The sequence below is a fragment of the Podarcis pityusensis genome, assembly GCF_964106645.2.
Source record: "Podarcis pityusensis genome assembly, chromosome: 9".
Classification (NCBI taxonomy): Eukaryota; Metazoa; Chordata; class Lepidosauria; order Squamata; family Lacertidae; genus Podarcis; species Podarcis pityusensis.
The window spans coordinates 20,929,120-20,946,546 of NC_138034.1; the positions used below are offsets into that span (position 1 = coordinate 20,929,120).

Sequence of the window (17,427 nt, forward strand, 5' to 3'; positions counted from 1 at the left end):
TTCCCCAGCCACTTTGGGCAGCTTGCAGCAAATATAAAAATTGTAAAACATCAGACATAAAAAAATTCTCAATACAGAGCTGCCTTCAGATGTCTTCTAAAAATCAGAGTGTTTATTTCCTTGACATCTGGTGGGAGGGCGTTCCACAGTGAACCCCTTCTACTACTAAGAAGACCCTCTGCCTGGTTCCCTGTAACCTCACTTCTCGCAGGGAGGGAACCACCAGAAGGCCCTCGGCGCTGGACCTCAGTGTCTGGGCTGAACAATGGGGGTGGAGACTCTCCTCCAGATATACTGGGACAAGGCCATTTAGGGCTTTAAAGGTCAGCACCAACACTTTGAATTGTGCTCAGAAACATGCTGGGAGACAACGTAGGTCTTTCAGGACCGGTGTTATATGGTCGTGGCTGCCACTCACGGTCACTAGTCTAGCTGCCGCATTCTGGATTAGTTGTAATGTCCGAGTTACCCCATGTAGAGCACATTGCAGTAGTTCAAGCGGGAGATAATCAGAGCATGGCACCACTCTGGTGAGACAGTCTGCAGGTAGGCAGGGTCTCAGCCTGTGTACCAGATGGAGCTGGTAGACAGCTGCCCTGGACACAGAATTGACCTGCACCTCCATGGACAGCTGTGAGTCCAAAATGACTCCCAGGCTGCACACCTGGTTATTCAGAGTCACAGCTACCCCATTCAGGACCAGGGAGTCCTCCACACCCGCCTGCCCCCTGTCCCCGCAAAACAGTACTTCTGTCTTGTCAGGATTCAACCTCAGTCCATTAGCCACCATCCATCCATTGTTCAATTCAGCCATTTGGTTTCAGAAATATTTGAGGGAGGCAGTGAAATTCTTTGAGGGGGAAGAGGATCAGAGTGGCTGCCATTTTATTTTTCTAGAAAGCCCTGTTCTGAGATCTGCTACTGCAAAAGGGCCAATTTCAGCACTGCTGATGGTTTTGAGATCCTCTGAAAGTATTCCTCAGATTATATGGGGAACTGCAACTCAATTACTGCATGGATTCACTTACAGCTAATAGAAAATATGATGCAAGGGCCAAGGGATAGTTAACTATCCAGTGAAATAAGCACAGAAGAGGAAACTTCCCCCCCACTTCTAATAAATCCTGCAAGTCTCCATTGGTTATATTGAAACATATTCATCCTGAACAGTATGTAACTTTGTGTCAGAAGCAATATTTTAAGAAGATGAAATGGAAGCATTTGAGGTAAAATGCCAGCATTTGAATTGCGCTGCGTATTACAGAGCTGTCCTGTAGAAGAGGGTCAAGTTCTATGAATGGGTTATGCTACGTAAATTGCCACTTTTTTGGCCTCTGAAGGAAATTTCTGCGGTTCCTAGGGTGAAGTTGGACTTTGAAGTATGAACATTTCACATGCAATTTTTGAGAGCTTGGTGCTAGCTTTTTCATTTTGTTTTGTTTTAATGTATGGAAGTAGGAAACTTCTACCCCAATCCAGGCTTTAGTCCTACAAATTGGGGCTTCCATGCCCTGCGTCTGCTTTTAAGAGACACACTGCTTCTGAACATGGAAATACCATTTAGCTATCATGATTAAACTCTTATCAATAGGGTTCCCTGTATTTAAGGGATGCGATACTCAGCCACAGAGGCTGACTATTTGTGCTGATTTAGCCTTTTGGGGCTAATCAAAAGCATATGATTTCCCAGAATCAGTCTCTGGCACCTCCAGGTATGGTTGGCTAAGATTCCCAGTCTGAAACCCTGGAGAGCTGCTGTCAGTCAGTGCAGACACTACTGAGTGAGATGGATCCGTGGTCTAACTTTATAGAAGACAGCTTCCTCTGTTCCTAAGCAGTTTTCAAAGCCATGTCATAAGGATTTAATAAGATAGCAGTACAATATTCTCTCTAGCCCAGTACCTCTGAAAGGCACATATGTGAGCTTGCAAAAGGAGAGGCTGTCCTCCCCATTCTTTTCCTTCTCACAGTAGCTCTGTGTACGTACAATGTTCAAACTGAGCAAATGCATCTCGAAATGAGCATTTTCAGAAGAAAATGGAAACATATTTCCGATGATTGAGTTACTTTCGCACAAGTCAAGATGTGGCCCCTGCAGCTTTTTCTTCTCATTTACTGCCAAAGTCCAATTCATAAACCAATTGTGATTACAATAAGCTTAACGTTGCTGAGAGTGGGCTTTTTATAGATTGCGCAAGCTCAGCAGACATCGGATTTCATGAAATCCCCCACCTAGTATGCTGCCGTGGAAATCGTGATAGTCATCTGAGTTGAAAGCTTCCCCCATCCCCTTTTCAAAAAGTTGATCTGTCTCGTAGCCATTTGTATTATTCAATTACATCATTTAAGGATTACACTTTGAATTCAATGGAATAACTGCTGGAGCTAAGAAGGTAAATTTCAGATGCTGCTCCTTTTTAATACACCTAGGCTTGTTTCAGTCCAAGCAGTGACCATCTTAATAATAATCCACTGCAGTTTCGAGATTCCTTAATAGAGGTCCAACAGAAACCAAGATATTCAATGAACAGTGTGGTTTTTTCCAATCTTGAAATAATTGCCTATAGCTGCTCAGAAAACGTCCTTCATAGACAGTATGTCCACTACAGTCAGGGACTGGGCAGAGGAGGAATGGTGGAGACCGCCTCCCCAGCTTGACCCTTCCAGGGAGGAGGAAGAGGAAGACAGTTTAGAATTATAACAGGAGTTTGAGGAAGGTCACAGCTCAGAGGAAAAGTTGGGAAATAATGGGAGAGGAGGAGAAGGAAGCACCAGGGAGGGTGACAGTGTCTTTAGAAAGCATTCCAGACCCCTCCTCTCCAGAACCCAGCGAGCCTTGAAAGTAGGAGAGCAAAGAACTCAAAGACAGAGGGCACGTAGTAGAACCCATAGGAGAGACGCTGAGAATGACGAATGAGGAAGTGGGAGAGACAAGGTGTGTGGAGATTCACTTGGGACAACGCCATTATCCAAGAAGTTGGGTTCTATAGCCTCTCTCTGTAAATACTGAATTAAAAAATCATGGTAAGAAACATTCCCTTGTCTTTGTACGTTCCTGGGCAACCAGCCGGGAGTTGCTGCCAGCAGCCTGACAACTACCTTATTTGATGTATAGCTGAAAAGAAGTTGCTTCATCAGAACCAGCACACTATTAGGCAACATCTGGCAACAAGATCTAATAGGACATAAAAAGAGCCCTGCTGGGTAAGATGAAGGGCCTATCTATGCCAGCCTCCTGTGTCCCAACAATGGCTAACCAGATACCTCTGAGAAGCCCACAAAAAGAACATGAGGGCAATAGTCATCCCCTGGCATGTTACCTCTGATCCTAGAGGTCGTAGCCATCAATAGCCTTATTCTCTGTGGCTTTGTCTAATCCCTTTTGAAGCTGTCCAAGATGGTGGTCATCACCACATCCTGTAGTGAACTGTCAAAGGCCCATTACCAAGTTCAGATTGTGCACAACCCACTGCTTCCTGCTAGGGGTACTTCTGAAATTCTGCTCAGCTGAACTTCTTCCTAGATGAATTATCTGTTTTGTTTCCAAAATGGAACTGATGGATTAGCAATTCTCCATCACTCTGTTTGTTTGTTTTCCCCGTTCCTGAATTTTTGTGTATGTGTGTATCTCCCCACCTCCTGATACACGTGCACTCTGATAACACACACACACACACACACACACATACACACACACACACACACACACACACACACAACTTGATGGGACTGGCTGTACAACTGCATCAAGATTTTTGTCCACAATGTTTTATCAATGAGCACATCCATATTGAGAGGAAATAAATATGCAAATGAACTGAAAGTTACAGCAAACTGTGTGGGCTCCAGTTCCAGAATTGTGTTGAGAAAGCCTCCCAAATTAAACTTGAATTCAGAAGGTGTGGGTTGTAAAACATCTCCCTGGATCCATAAAGCAGTGTTGGGGAACATGAGGCCCAGAACCTGCAGCCCATGGCTTAATTTTATGTGGTCCTCAGGCAATGGCACAAAGAAAGAAGAGTCAAGTGAACTATGCAATTTTGTAACCTATGCCAATTTTGGGTTCTGGCCTTGCCCATGACTGACATGCAGTCCCTGACAGATTACCCTTAAGGGCAGTTGGCCCTCCACAGACAAAAGGTTCCCCATTCCTGCAACTATGAAACAGAAAAGGGTAGCAGAACACTGGTCTAGAATGACCTAAGGTGGAATTTAGGGGAGCGAAGTGGGCAAAGTGCTCTTGTGTGTGGCTAGCCACTGTCAGAACAGGATGCTGGGACTATTGGGCTTTTGGCCTGATTCAGCAATAACCTTCTTAGGTTCTGATGTTTTCTTCCTAAACCAGAGATTTAGGGTTATCTATGAAAAGGAAGTGCCACACTGGCAGCGATTTTTCTTCATAAAGGTCATCTTTGTAGAATGTGCCATGACACCTTGAGGGAAAAAGGAACATCAAACTGTGGTCAAAGTGAGTGTGGGAACTGGGTTTAAGTTGTTTACTGGTCACAACTGAAAAGAAAGAAAGAAATGAAAGCTAAGTAGCTGAAGACACAAAGAACCCCCAAACAGCTGGCGAGGATGCTGCGGCAAGCAATTTGGAACACAGGCAGATGGGAGTGGAATTATTTTACATAAAGGATTAATGCAGTGTTACGACTTTCCTCATCAACCACATTCTGTTTAGCGTTTTGTAAAGATCAAAGGATTAGAATATTCCACTGCAGAAATACAATATGGTTGCATCACATGTCACTATTTACATATTTATCTATTTCAGAGGACAAGCCAAGCCTACGACCTTTTGCTACTACAATTTGAGAAATTAAATTACTTCCTTGACCACATAGACAGTTCACTAGTATGAATATGAATTGGATGACATTACATTAGTATGCTGATGACCTTGATCCTGTAAAAATGCCAGGCCACCATATCCTATTCACAGTTGGTCAAGGCACTGTGTAAGAGCTGATGTTCTTTTCAGCATATAGCAAAATTAAAGACCTTCTCCTGGAGAGATAACTGTGTACTTGGCAACTTTCTTCACAGGAGAGATAGGTGAAATGTTTATTCAAGGAGTATGCATGGTATTTGGACAAATCCCAAATCTGAAGATGAAATGAGGTTGCCGGTGGTAGTGGGGCCCTTGCCAAAGGTGAAGCAGGATCTGCAGAAGTCAAAGCAGAGACTCCTAAAGTACTTCATGATGCCTCAGTGTTGATGAAATTGAAACTTAGATCTGTAGCATAAGGACAACACCAGGATCATTAGGGGGGATGACTGACAGGTCCAGCTTGTAAGCAGAGAATATGATTTTACATGGGCTTCTGAATGCCAGTGCTTTGATGGAGAGGGCAGTGACAGCGAATCATTTCCTCCTCTTTCCCCAGAATTCAACACACTGCTGCCCCTTGCCCAGGAGGCTTTTGAGGGGTTGGTTACTGAGCTGTGGTCCTCTTCTCTCTCCTAAATCATCTTGAAAGGTACGTAGCACAAAAGCCACTGAAAAGATTTCTATGCAATTTAGCAGGTTTCCAACCCAGGGGTGCTCCTCCCATGTCCGCACCCATGTCAGTTGCCCACAAAACACATGGGGAGATTAAGTTATTCCTGTTTCACTCACCCAAAAACTGCAACAACAACTACCCTGCAAGAAAACTAATGCAGATATCCTTCTGAAATCTGGCAGGAATCAGAGGCATTGTTGCTTACAAATTTCATCCAGTTCTGCTTTCACTAAAGTTATGTATGTTTCCTTAAAAATATCATTCAGATGGAATCCATTGGCTCCAGAGGATAGAACCCAAACCGTTGGGTTCAAATTACAGGAAAGGAGATTCTGACTAAACAGTAGAAAGAACTTTCTGATGCTGGTGGAACAGGCTAATTTGGAAGATGGTGGACTCTCCTTCATTTGAGATTTTAAAACAGAAGTTGGTTGGCCATCTGTCAGGGGTTGGACCAGATGACCCTTGGAGTTCCTGTTGGCCATCTGCGCCAACTGAGTTTGCGCAGCGACTGGGGCAATGGAATAAAAGCTTGCCCGTAATATTGTTGCTTATCTTTATTTTTAAATAATAATCAAACAGCTGCAAGACACCCCTTCTCACCACCATTCCTCACCAGTACTTAACAGTATTCCTAGAATAGTTCACACTACACCACTTGATCAACTTAAATACAGTTTTCAAAATAATCAATTACCCTATCACATCGCTGCATTCGGTGCAGCCGGTAAACTCCCCCTGCTAATTAGTTAAATTGTTAAGATACCACAGGTGTGCTGAATTGTCAAGAGCTCACAGATGTGCTGCCATGCAAGTTATAATTACAAACACACACCTCTGAGTAGCACCATTGGCCACATTAATACCAAGAAAACCCAACAGTTCCATCCAACTCTATGATTCTATGAACTAGAACATACCGTTCTTGTTTTGAATTCTGGTAGCAGCTCCAGTTTTTAGGCTTGGGAACAATGCTATTCCTTATATGATGCATGTGGGGGCAAAGCTGTGCATGTAAGTTGCATCCATTTCCCCTCTGTGGTTAGATATTAAGTAACGTATAATGGTATAAATTTTAATTAAATGTCAAAGATGGTGGGGACTCTGCAATGCTATTTTCCCGCTTTTCAAAATGTCCTCTTTTATGATCCCCATTTTATTTTTACTACGTAGTTTTTATCAGCGTAATAAAAATAACTGCCGTCTCAAACATTCAGAGCAGAACTGTGCATGAACTCGAAGGAGGAAGACCCACCAATCCAAGAACCTTCCTGGGAGTTTATCTGAAACAAATACTAAGACAGGGTTGAGCACACGGCAAGCTTGTCTTAGATCTGAGTTCCTTGCTTTTTTACGAGGACCCCCAAGCTCTACCAGCCAGAGCCAGGAATGCAAGACATACAGTTAAAATTGAAGAACAGTGTGCTTTTGAGCACCATATGAGCTTAGGAACTGGTTTTCAGTCTCAGAACCAAGCTAAACTCACAGTCCTTTCACACAAAAGTCCACTCCAGGTTACTTTTCTTCATTTCAGCAGCTTATTTCAGGTGGGGAAAGTTAGTTTCAAATTTCGAGAGTAATCTTCTAATACCTACTTGGGATAATAGAGCCATACCTTTAAGAACAAGACAAGGAATATGCAGCCTTCAAAAACAGCCCCAGGTGACTTTATTCAACCTTCTCTGGCTCATCTCCACCCAACTACCTGAGCCTTTATCACGTGAGACAAGAAATTAGCTTGCTTGAAAATAAAAATATAAACCAGCATTTTAGTACACTTTTCTCCAAATGTACCCATTTCTATATTCAATTCTGATATACACATTTGTGCAAGGATTTTTTTTGTCTATTGCCTATTTGTTTGTCTGTAAGTCACTTTGGTTTGCCCTGGGCAAGATAAAGCGCCTGGCATAATTCATAAATAAAATAATAAAATAATAATAATGTCTTTTTCATAGATGCATTTATATTTCTTCAGCTGAAGATTTGCACCACAAGCTTCAGGGAGGTGAGAATGTTTAAGAACAGCTAAGTTTTTTTCTCAGTTTCTCATTTTTCCAATCTTCAGTTCACTCTATTTCAGCAAACATTTTTAAAACTCTGCATGAAAAGTTGTATGCATTTCCTGCACATTTCTTCAAATGTACACATTTTTAAACATATTTCTGCCTAGTCCACTTTTGCAAATAATATACCCCAATGGAGTGCATTTTCACTAATATGCACAATTTATATTCACTTTTTACTAAAATAAGCATTTTTGTACACATTATTTGGTTGGAGAGTTGTGCCACAAAATGTGAATTTTGAAACTGTTTCTAAACCCCCCCCCCCATAAAAGTTTATGGTATGTAGTGTTAGCTCTGGGGCAGCTGATATAGGAGATCAGTCTCATTTGTCCAGATCTGATAGATGACTTGCCACAGAATTTAGTGAATTCACTTTCTCCATCTAACCAATCTAGACAGTTGAATCTGGATGTCCAATTTTAATACAAAAAGCTTAATGTTTAATTTTGAAGTCAAAACTGACACCAAAAGCTGGAACCTGAAAGTTTCACGAGTCTCAAAATAATGAAAACTTGTGCTTCAGCTCTGGAGTTGACCCAGGTGATAATTAAAGTGTCGCATGCTAGATCCAAACCTACCTTTTAAAAAATTCATTCCATTGTTCCACCTTGTGAATGAAAGCTACACTTTCACTTGCAAAAAAACAGAACAAAAAAGGATTTTGAAAGCAATCTAAGGACAAAAGTCTCTGTGTCACTAACAAACAGTGCCAAATGGGTTAGACTTAATGCTGACATTGATTGATCCGACAATGTCTCGTTTCATATAAGCTTCAATAGCTAACTATTAATGCTTTCAGATCTTCTTTTTTCCAAAAGTAAAAAAAAAAAAAAATCTTCACACATTAGCACCCATTTGATCAACAATACAAAAGCCTACAGTGTCTGTCGAGTCTGATTAATAGGTATGTGTCATCCTTCTAGCTGCATCTTCAATTACTTTGTAGAGCTGGTATACAAAGAAATAGATGCTGGAAATCAGGTGAATGCTTTTACCATTTTATTGAGTCGTGAAAAGAATGAAAAAGCGAGCAATTGGAAATTCATAGGTGTTTTTGTTATGTTAAATAATGGCTCACAGAAGGTATATACACTGTCTCCTCCTCATCATAATCATATTCCCTAGTAAATATGGCAGCAGAACAACCCAGAACTCTACTGCAGCTAACAGCTGTCAATATTGCGCAAACTGTCACAACAGTCACTAATTGGCTCCCTTGTTAGCAATGTCGGCCCACAAGTAAACGGGCACCAAGGCTACACAGTTCTCTCTCTGCTAGAGGTCGTCCCTCAGGAATGTGACTGAACCTACAAAGAGGAACAACTCTCCTCCCTATACCAAAGTTGCAAGCTGTCCCCTGAATAAACAAGAGATGGGTATTTTTGTAGCCATCCAACTCCTTTTAGAAGTAATTGCATTCGCTAAGAAGACTAATTGTCAGTGTATAACTTGGCAATGTATACAGATAGGTAGCCGTGTTGGTCTGCCATAGTCAAAATAAAAAAAAATCCTTCCAGTAGCACCTTTAAGACCAACTAAGTTAGTTCTTGGTATGAGCTTTCGTGTGCAAGCACACTTCTTCAGATACACACATACATTGGCAATGTATGTGCAGTACTTGAAATGTGGAAGCCAGGGTTCAGTGGGGGAGTCCACCAGAGCCCACACTTTTGAGAGCCTCTAGTGCTACAGCGCTCTGGGCTATTCAAACACGTGCAGCACCCAAGGCTAAAAAAGCCAAATTCTGAAAGGCCACACAGTCTTTGGTGCCCAGTACTGGTGACAGGCACTAACAGGTTCAATTCACAAATTATTTCTACTCACCATAGCTGTTGCTAAGTATTTCTATGACATTTTTCAGTGTACAAAACACCTGACATATTTAATAAAACTCTCCCAACTTCTTCAAAACACCACACAACTTCCTATCCTTGCCTCCTAACATGGTCCCACTATTGTGGCATGTGAGGTATCACCCAACACTGTTATTACAGTAGGCTTGGAACTCCCACAGCTGCTGTTTTGAGCCTACATTTGTCTGTGAATATTTTCTGGCCTTGATCCAAGAACCTTTGTTGCCTTCTCAAAACCAGCCCCAGAGGGCAGCAACAGAGGACCTCTTCTCCTGATATCAAATACCCCCCTAGCACCAACTCCTCTACCTAGTATGATAGTAGTAGTAGGCAATTAGCAATAATAAGAATTCAGTTTCCAAATTCTTGGGGCCAAATTTGCAATGAGTATAGATGGACATCTGAAGAATGACACTGCTAACCACATTGGTAAAGATTTAATGCTGCTTCAGAGGGAAGATCTCCAGGAAAGGAAGACAAGAAATTTCAAATCAACTGCCCCTTTCTCCGACACTATACAGCCAGCCATTTATGATGTTTGAGAAATAAAACTAGCCTGTGCCATAAAAGGAGGTAATTATTATACTCAAAGTATAATGTCTAAATCCAGCCCATGGGAGGATCTTCCTTGCAATGATGCTTTTGCTTTGTCAGCTCACAAATCACTGAAAGGCTGGTAGAAATTATGCAGAACTATTTGAGGTTCCAGAATGTTGTTTTAATGAGCTGTGATACATATCTCAAAACGTATGTGGTAGATTGTCATGTGGGACCTTCTATGGCTGTTACTTTGTGATAAAACAGGTTTGCATCCTCCACAGGTTGCCAAGCTACAGTTCTCATTGTCCCTTGCTGTTGGCCATGCTGGCTGGGACTAGTTGGAGTTTAGAGTCCATGGGTTCCCCATACCTATGATAAGAGATTTCTAGCCGCTGCCAGCCTGGTGCCCTCTGGATGTTTCAGACTACAACTCCTGGCAGCCCCAGCCAGCATAATGATGAAGTCCCTGGACCCCACATTCTAGCCACAACAGTTCTCTATGCATTTCAATGGCCTTTGCCCTCCACCTTTTGCAACCTCTGTGGTGGAAGGTGAGAAATGAAGTCCACAGAAGTCCCATCTTGAAGTAAGTTTCTTCAGATCAAATCAGACAAGTAAGACTGCAAAGCAGAGAAGGTAAAGCCTAGGCATGTAGCTCAGGAGTGCCAACTTGGCCCTGCGACCATGGGTGCCTGGGGCCATGGGTGCCATACAGCGTACATGGCCCTGGCACCAAAATTTGTGGGTGCTCAGACATCCAGATTCCCAGGGAGTTGGCACCTATGATGTAGCTATGATGTAGGGTAGCCATATTACAGAGGATAGTTATCTATATGAAGAGCTGTCAGAAGTCAATGCTCTGTTTGAAGGAAGTCTTTATTTGAAGGGTTGTCCAGTCCAAGTCAGGTTGAAGGATGAAGAACCATAAGAAGGGAGATCAGGAACCTTGAAGTTGCCCATTAACAGCTACTGCCTGGATAGTATACTGAAAAGGCACTGGGAAAGGGGGAGGAATTTCAGTTCAGTTCACATTTAAAGACAAACCTATCAAACTCACACTTTTTGAAACAATATGTGAACTAAAACACAGTCATTGTTGGAAATCGACACTTCTATGAATTTTGCAATGTAATTATTCAGCCCAAGTAATGTGTACATAAATGCATATACTAGAGTAGTGTGTGCATAAAAATGCATATATTTGTGAAAATAACATACAAAAATGCATTGCATTAGGAAAAAATGCATTTAAGTCAAAATGTATTTATCAGATGAATTTTGCAATGAAATGCTGCCGAAATTTCATTATTAGGAAAATAGTTCACAAACTGTTGCAGATATGTGGGGAACTGAATTTAAGACTGGAAAAATGAGGTATTTGGAGAACTGAAATTGATAGATATGTCCATTCACCTCAGAAACAGAAGTCACCTGGGCAAAGTCTTTCCCACAATGGTGAGATGTATTTCTACCTAAACTATGGTAATTGTTTCTAGATGTCCATCTACACATATAAATTAGTGTGTGATGCAAAAGTTATCAAAATCTGCATCCTCTGTTGTTCACTTTTTGGAGTGATGCATTCCTGCATTACAGGGGGTTGGACTGCATGACCCTCAACATTCTTCCCGCTCTACAATTACATGATTCTACTATTTCCTCTTTTCTGGTTATGTGCAAGTCCCCAGTGTAGTTTTGCCTGCTTTGACATATTTAACAGATCTTGTAAGGGATGAAGGACAAGGGTTTTTCTTCTTCTCCACATTGCAAAAAATATATATACAAAAATAAAATACCCACTATGGTGGAGTAGGTTGGAATGTATGTAGGTGGAGAGACAAGTTGAGATTGTATGAAAGACGCAAGATCCATAAACAAAAGTACTTACTCCAGCCTCCTGTTGTGCAAGGTTCCTTAGTGAATAGAAGAGCTTGAGGCTCATGACAGATATTTTTTCTCCATACAGGAAATCATTCAGTGTGAAATTATTATGGAGTTCTTGTTACCAACGGTACAGGTATTTATTTATTTTTAACAAAGATGATCAATCTGAGTAAACAAAGGACTGCTTAAAATTACCTTTGTGCTCAAGCAAGAATAAAGATATTGCAGGAACAATTGGGTGGGTAGGAAAAGGTTAGCTATTTGTTGTACTTGTTTGAAGAATGATGGAAGCATTTGCATTGTCTCTCACTCTCCTATTGAACTAGGGACACAAATGAAGGTTGCTGGTAGATAATCACTTTAAGTGCAGTACATTTGAGTACAGTACATGATATAAATTGCCTAACCACATTTTATACCCCTTCTGCTTTATGTCTTTCCATTATTCAAAGGAGCTCATAGAAGTGTAAAGTAGGTATCTCTGACAAAAGCATCCTTTGAATTTGAGTTGCCCACGAAATGTCATTTGAAGGCTGATATGGAAAGCAGATTTTATTTGTGCAAAGTAATCAGGCAAAACATCTGTAGGATTTGAAAGGTAGCCAAAATAATTATATCAAGCACGGGAATTCTCCTCATCCCAAAGTTGTTGCCAGATTTCGCCAAAAGCAAAACGGAAAGTCTGGAGGCCTCTCCTCAGCTCAAACATTTGAGGAAATTGGAGGGAAAGTAAATGAGTTTTGATGAGACTAGCCAAAGGCAGTGGTCACCATCAGTCAGGACCAGTAGCTGGAGGCCACCATATTGTTTAACGTCATACACATGTGTTAAAATGTGAAAGAGGTTTCAGACAACACAACTGCCTCAATTGGAAGAGGAGAAATAACAAAAGTCTCCACAGGACATAAAGCTTCCTTCCTTGGGACCTATGAGACAGAAGCAGCAATATAGGGAGAAGAAGAAGAGCTGCCAAGAGGAGATATCACACCACAGGGGCAGAGAGAGGCCCTGGCCCCTCTGACAACGAGGAGGGGAACAAAAAAGCTGTTGCTGTAGTATGCCTTTCCCTCATGGTCCGAGCTGACTGTGGTGACTGAGGACCCACAAGGATCTGGAGCTAGCATTGAGACTAGCAAAATTTCTTAAGGGTGTGTGTGTCACATAACCCTACTTAAACCTAAAAACAGTAAGAATGACTTGTATTTTTCTAAAGGCAGGAGTAGGAAGTGTTAGAATTCCTACTCCGTGATTGCAGTCATGGGATTGTTATCTTTCACATGACGGTGTATGTTTTGACTCCACAAAGTGGGAAGTGACGGAGACAGGATGTTTGTGTTACTGTGTTCCATGAAGTGGGACTATTGTCCTTTTTTCTTTCTCTTTGCTGTCTGATGCTAGAGAGAGAGAGGGAGCCATGTTGCAATGCTCCATGTGTGTTCATATGTAAATAAAGTAGATTAGCCAAAATGCTGAGTTGCTGAGGTCTGTTATGCTGAGGTCTGTTACGCAAGCTGCGAAGACTCTGCGGATCCCTAAGTGTGTTGGTGTCTGTTGGCATTGGTCACTGTGATGTTCGGGCTGAGGGAAGCTTTTGAAGCTCCTGAACGATCAACCAGGAGGGAGAGAACATGCCAGTTGGGCATGTGTCTCTGCCAGGGTCCTACTCGAGTGTAGGACGAGCTCCTGACAGGTAGGTTACATATGGTTTGAGAAACCAGCCTCCTTGCAGCGGCAACATAACATGACCCAAGCTGGGCATGGCATCTACAAAGGTTTGCTGATTTTACTGTATAAAACCTAAATCTTGGTGTAATTCTTGGGTCCTTCTAGGGTCCCTAGCAGACTTGAGATGGCTCCTGTATGCTTCTGATGTGGCCCTATGAATAATGCTCCCCCCAAATACTGTGTCACTGCAGTGGGAGAAACTCCCCCTGTAGAGTTTTTCTGAAGCTCATAAGAGGCAGAGTTTTCTTGCCCCTTCGGGAATGTGGTTACTACTTAAGGGGGTCCAGCCACTGCATGTTCCAAAGCCAGGCTGCTTTTTTATTATTCTCGCAGACGTTCTCATTTCCCACATTCAAGGGACAGAAATTCTCCTGAAAAGTAACTGCACATTTAGAAGCATAGCTTTTGATTGGTTAGTAAATCTTTCAGTTTGCTCAAAGGTACTGGCAACCTTCCTCATAGCCCCTTCTCCTCCCGGATCTGTGTTCTGCGCTAACAAAGCTCTGGCAAAGCCCAAGGCTTTGCTAATTGCCAGTAACACATATTTGACAAGAGCTATTTAGACTCCATATAAGTGGGATATTGGTCTGGGATTGCAGCCAAAGTAATCTTAGTAATAAAATACTATATTTCCTAGCAAAAAAGAGAGAGTGTAAGAAAGGGGAACAGGTGTAGTTCAGTTTCACAGACATCCACAGGATAAAACTGCACCTATTCTGAGGTAAGATTTTTTCAGAAGCAGACCAACAGACCAGTTTTTTTTAAAAAAATATAAAGTCCTTCAGGCCTCCTCCTTTCTTTAGAATGGCTGGCAAACCAAACGATTAGCTGAATAAAACAAAACCTTAATATATTATTCTTCATCTGGCTATACCCCTTCGGAAATGATCTCTCAAGATTCTCTATCCTATTTTTTGGAGCAAGAAACTGAGGGGACCACTCCACTGAATTTATTCAGGGGCCAGAGAATCCAACAGTTTGGGGGGTTTTTTGCAGGTGAGGCTCACCATTAGCAGTGATAGAACAGCTTTTTTGCTTTATTCGCCCTTCCAGAATGCCACCAATGTATCATAATTCCAGGGCATTATGAGGTAAAAATGATGAAGAATATTAGGAATTTTTAAAAAATACTCTCCAGCATCAAACATTCCCTGCCTACCAAAACCTAGCATGTTAGGTAGAAGGCCGGATTAACCTCATCTCACAAATATGCTAACTTTTCATGGGCAATGATTTTTTCAACATGGGGAAGCCTATAAACATTCAACTCCCCACTTCCATTCAGTCAGTAGAAGGATGTACCTATCATGACAACTCCAAACATAAAATTGGGCTCTGAGATATCTAAAATAAGTCACTTGATGGTCAACTTAATTTCCACTGGCCTGATTCTTACTATACTTAGATTCATTTAGGGAACTATGGGTGGAATTCAAAGTAACTCTAAGGAGATTGCTGCTTGCCTGATGGACTGACTCCCCTCTTTTGCCATACATGGTTCTGGGGTTCTCCTGACCCCCAATAGCTGATTTTGGGGTGAGGTGGGAGGTGAGAAAGCCCCTTTGTGCTAGTTGGATTCATTGTGCAGACTCCCATTAGCACAGCTTCATTGAATCTGGCCACTGGTGATTATATTCAGTTATGTTCCTTTTTTGCACTGTGTTGGAATAGCACTTGAATGTATTATTGAGGGACATTGTTTATATAAAAAATAAATATTCATAACCTTGGCATTTGCTATTCCTTCTATAAAGAGATCAATCTAGAGTTAACACAACAGTGTTGATTTTCTAAAATAGGATTGTTCTTAACAAATGGTTCATTTGTTCATATTCATGATTGGGAATAATTGAAATTCATGCTTTTACATGAAAATTTTTTCACTGCTTTTAACAGCTGGAAAGCTTAGAGAAATTAATCAGGAAAGTTTTAAAATAAACTCTTTCCCCAATGTTTCATGAATCATCTATTCCTTTAAAAACTTACAAATTTAATTACATTCATTTTAACTCCAGTAGTTATCTGACATTATATGTGCTGAATAAGATAATCCTTGCCTTTAAAATAACTCAATATGATCCTTATTACAAACTAGCTTTCCCTCCACAATTATGGCTAAATCTATCAAAATGAATTGTATTGACAGGACTGCTAAAATGTGCTTAATTTGCTTTGTTCCCTCATCCAACATTAGTACAAAAATTATGTTCTGTTCTTGTCATTCCCTGTTTTGGACCATCTTTATTGGAAGCTTTCCTCACAATTCTGAAGTCATCAGGTTGCCAGATTTCATATTTTTATAGTGCAGCTTTTGGCCAAAAGTAAACTTTTTAGTGGCATAAAAATAGGTTCAGATTTTGTGATGGCATCATATCTCTATTTTGGGTTATGTTTGCTTAGATACTAAAATTCGTTTATATACCTCTATTTCAAGAAGACCAGAGTGGCATACAATGAAACGGCAACAATAAAATTTAACAGACAATATAAACCACAACACAGCAGCCAAATTATCTAGGACAGTGGTCCTCAAACTTCTTTTCCCCGTGGACCACTTGGAAATTGCTGAAGGGCTTGGTGGACCTGGACCAATTCACATCTTTTCCTGCCTATTGTAGCAACTATAATGTGCTGTACTAGATGTTAGATGATTTTTAATTGTAATTTTATTGCTTCTTTTATTTCTTAGATCGTATTTTATTGTCATTGCCATTTGAATTCCATGGAATTCAAATTGTAAGTGTTCTTCACAGTCATGCCACAGACCACCTAAATGGTTTGCATATCACAGTTTGGGAACCTCTGACCTAGGAGGACTCAAAAGCTAAAAAGAAAATGTTTAACTGCCCTTCTAAATATGGGCAGCGAGGCAGCCATACAAATCTCCAGGCAGGAGGGGTTCCAGAGCTGGGGGTTGCTGCAAAAAAGTCTCTATTGAACATTGTTACCTTATGTGTAGCTGAAGTTACAACAAGCAAGGCCTTTGTGGAAGATCTCGATTTTCAGGCAGGGTTTTCATGAAAGGAAGGAAACTGTTCTTCAGCTTATCTGGTCCCAAGTAATTTAGGGGTTTTTTGGTCAAACCAAGCACTTTAAATTTCACTTGGAAATGAATAGGCAGCCAATACAATTGATACAAAAGGGGAGGGGGTAACATGAGTCCTACCTCACCATAGCAAGATTAAAAGGTTCAAGAAAGGGAAACAATTAGTATGCCATTCTTAATTGTGCAAAGGTGCTTCTAACTACAGCTGAGGCCTAAAGCTCCAGGTTTAAGGATGGGTCCAAGATAGATCCCAAGCTATGTATTCAGAGGAAATGTACCCAATTTTCAACACAGGATGGAATCCAAACTGAAACCCTTCCTACTGACCAGAAGACCTAGCCTTGCTTCAGTTTGTTAGCCTTCATCTCTAGCCTATTACTGATATCAAGGCCTGGTTTAGAACATCTACAGCCTTCTGTGATTGTTAGAAAGAGAAAGATAGAGCTGAGTTCGGTACCCCAAGAATATTGACTTCTCCCAGCAGTTTTATGTAGATGTAAAACAATCATGGGGGACAGAAGAGAATCTTGAGGAACCCCACAAACCAAAGGACAAAAGTCATCCAGCTTAACCTTCTAGAAATGTCTCTAAGGAAGGGTTTGAAAGACTGACCAGAGCAGTGGTCCAGATTGATATCATGGCCAAACATCACTGAGAAGGTTTTGTACTTCTGGAAACTCCAGAGTTCCCTAGCAAACTGATACATCCCTCTCATGTATAGAGGGTGGTGTTTTGGCAACAAAATAATTGGTACTTAGATTCCTTTAGCATATGCAAGGGGAACCCATAACAAATTGTTGCAG

The 17,427-nt window shown here is 41.3% G+C and overlaps 1 long non-coding RNA gene across 2 annotated transcripts; it reads right to left on the minus strand.

Annotated features, from left to right (window-relative positions):
- Positions 1 to 10,132: 10,132 nt before the first annotated feature.
- Positions 10,133 to 16,623, minus strand: LOC308485003. Of its 2 annotated transcripts, none has more exons than XR_013990286.1 (2): positions 16,527 to 16,623; positions 10,133 to 10,965 (listed from the first exon to the last, which is right to left on the minus strand). It is a non-coding gene; the product is annotated as an uncharacterized lncRNA (long non-coding RNA). The 2 variants fall into 2 exon arrangements; XR_013990287.1 differs by lacking the exon at positions 16,527 to 16,623 and adding an exon at positions 12,049 to 13,281.
- Between the last annotated feature and the right edge of the window lie 804 nt (positions 16,624 to 17,427).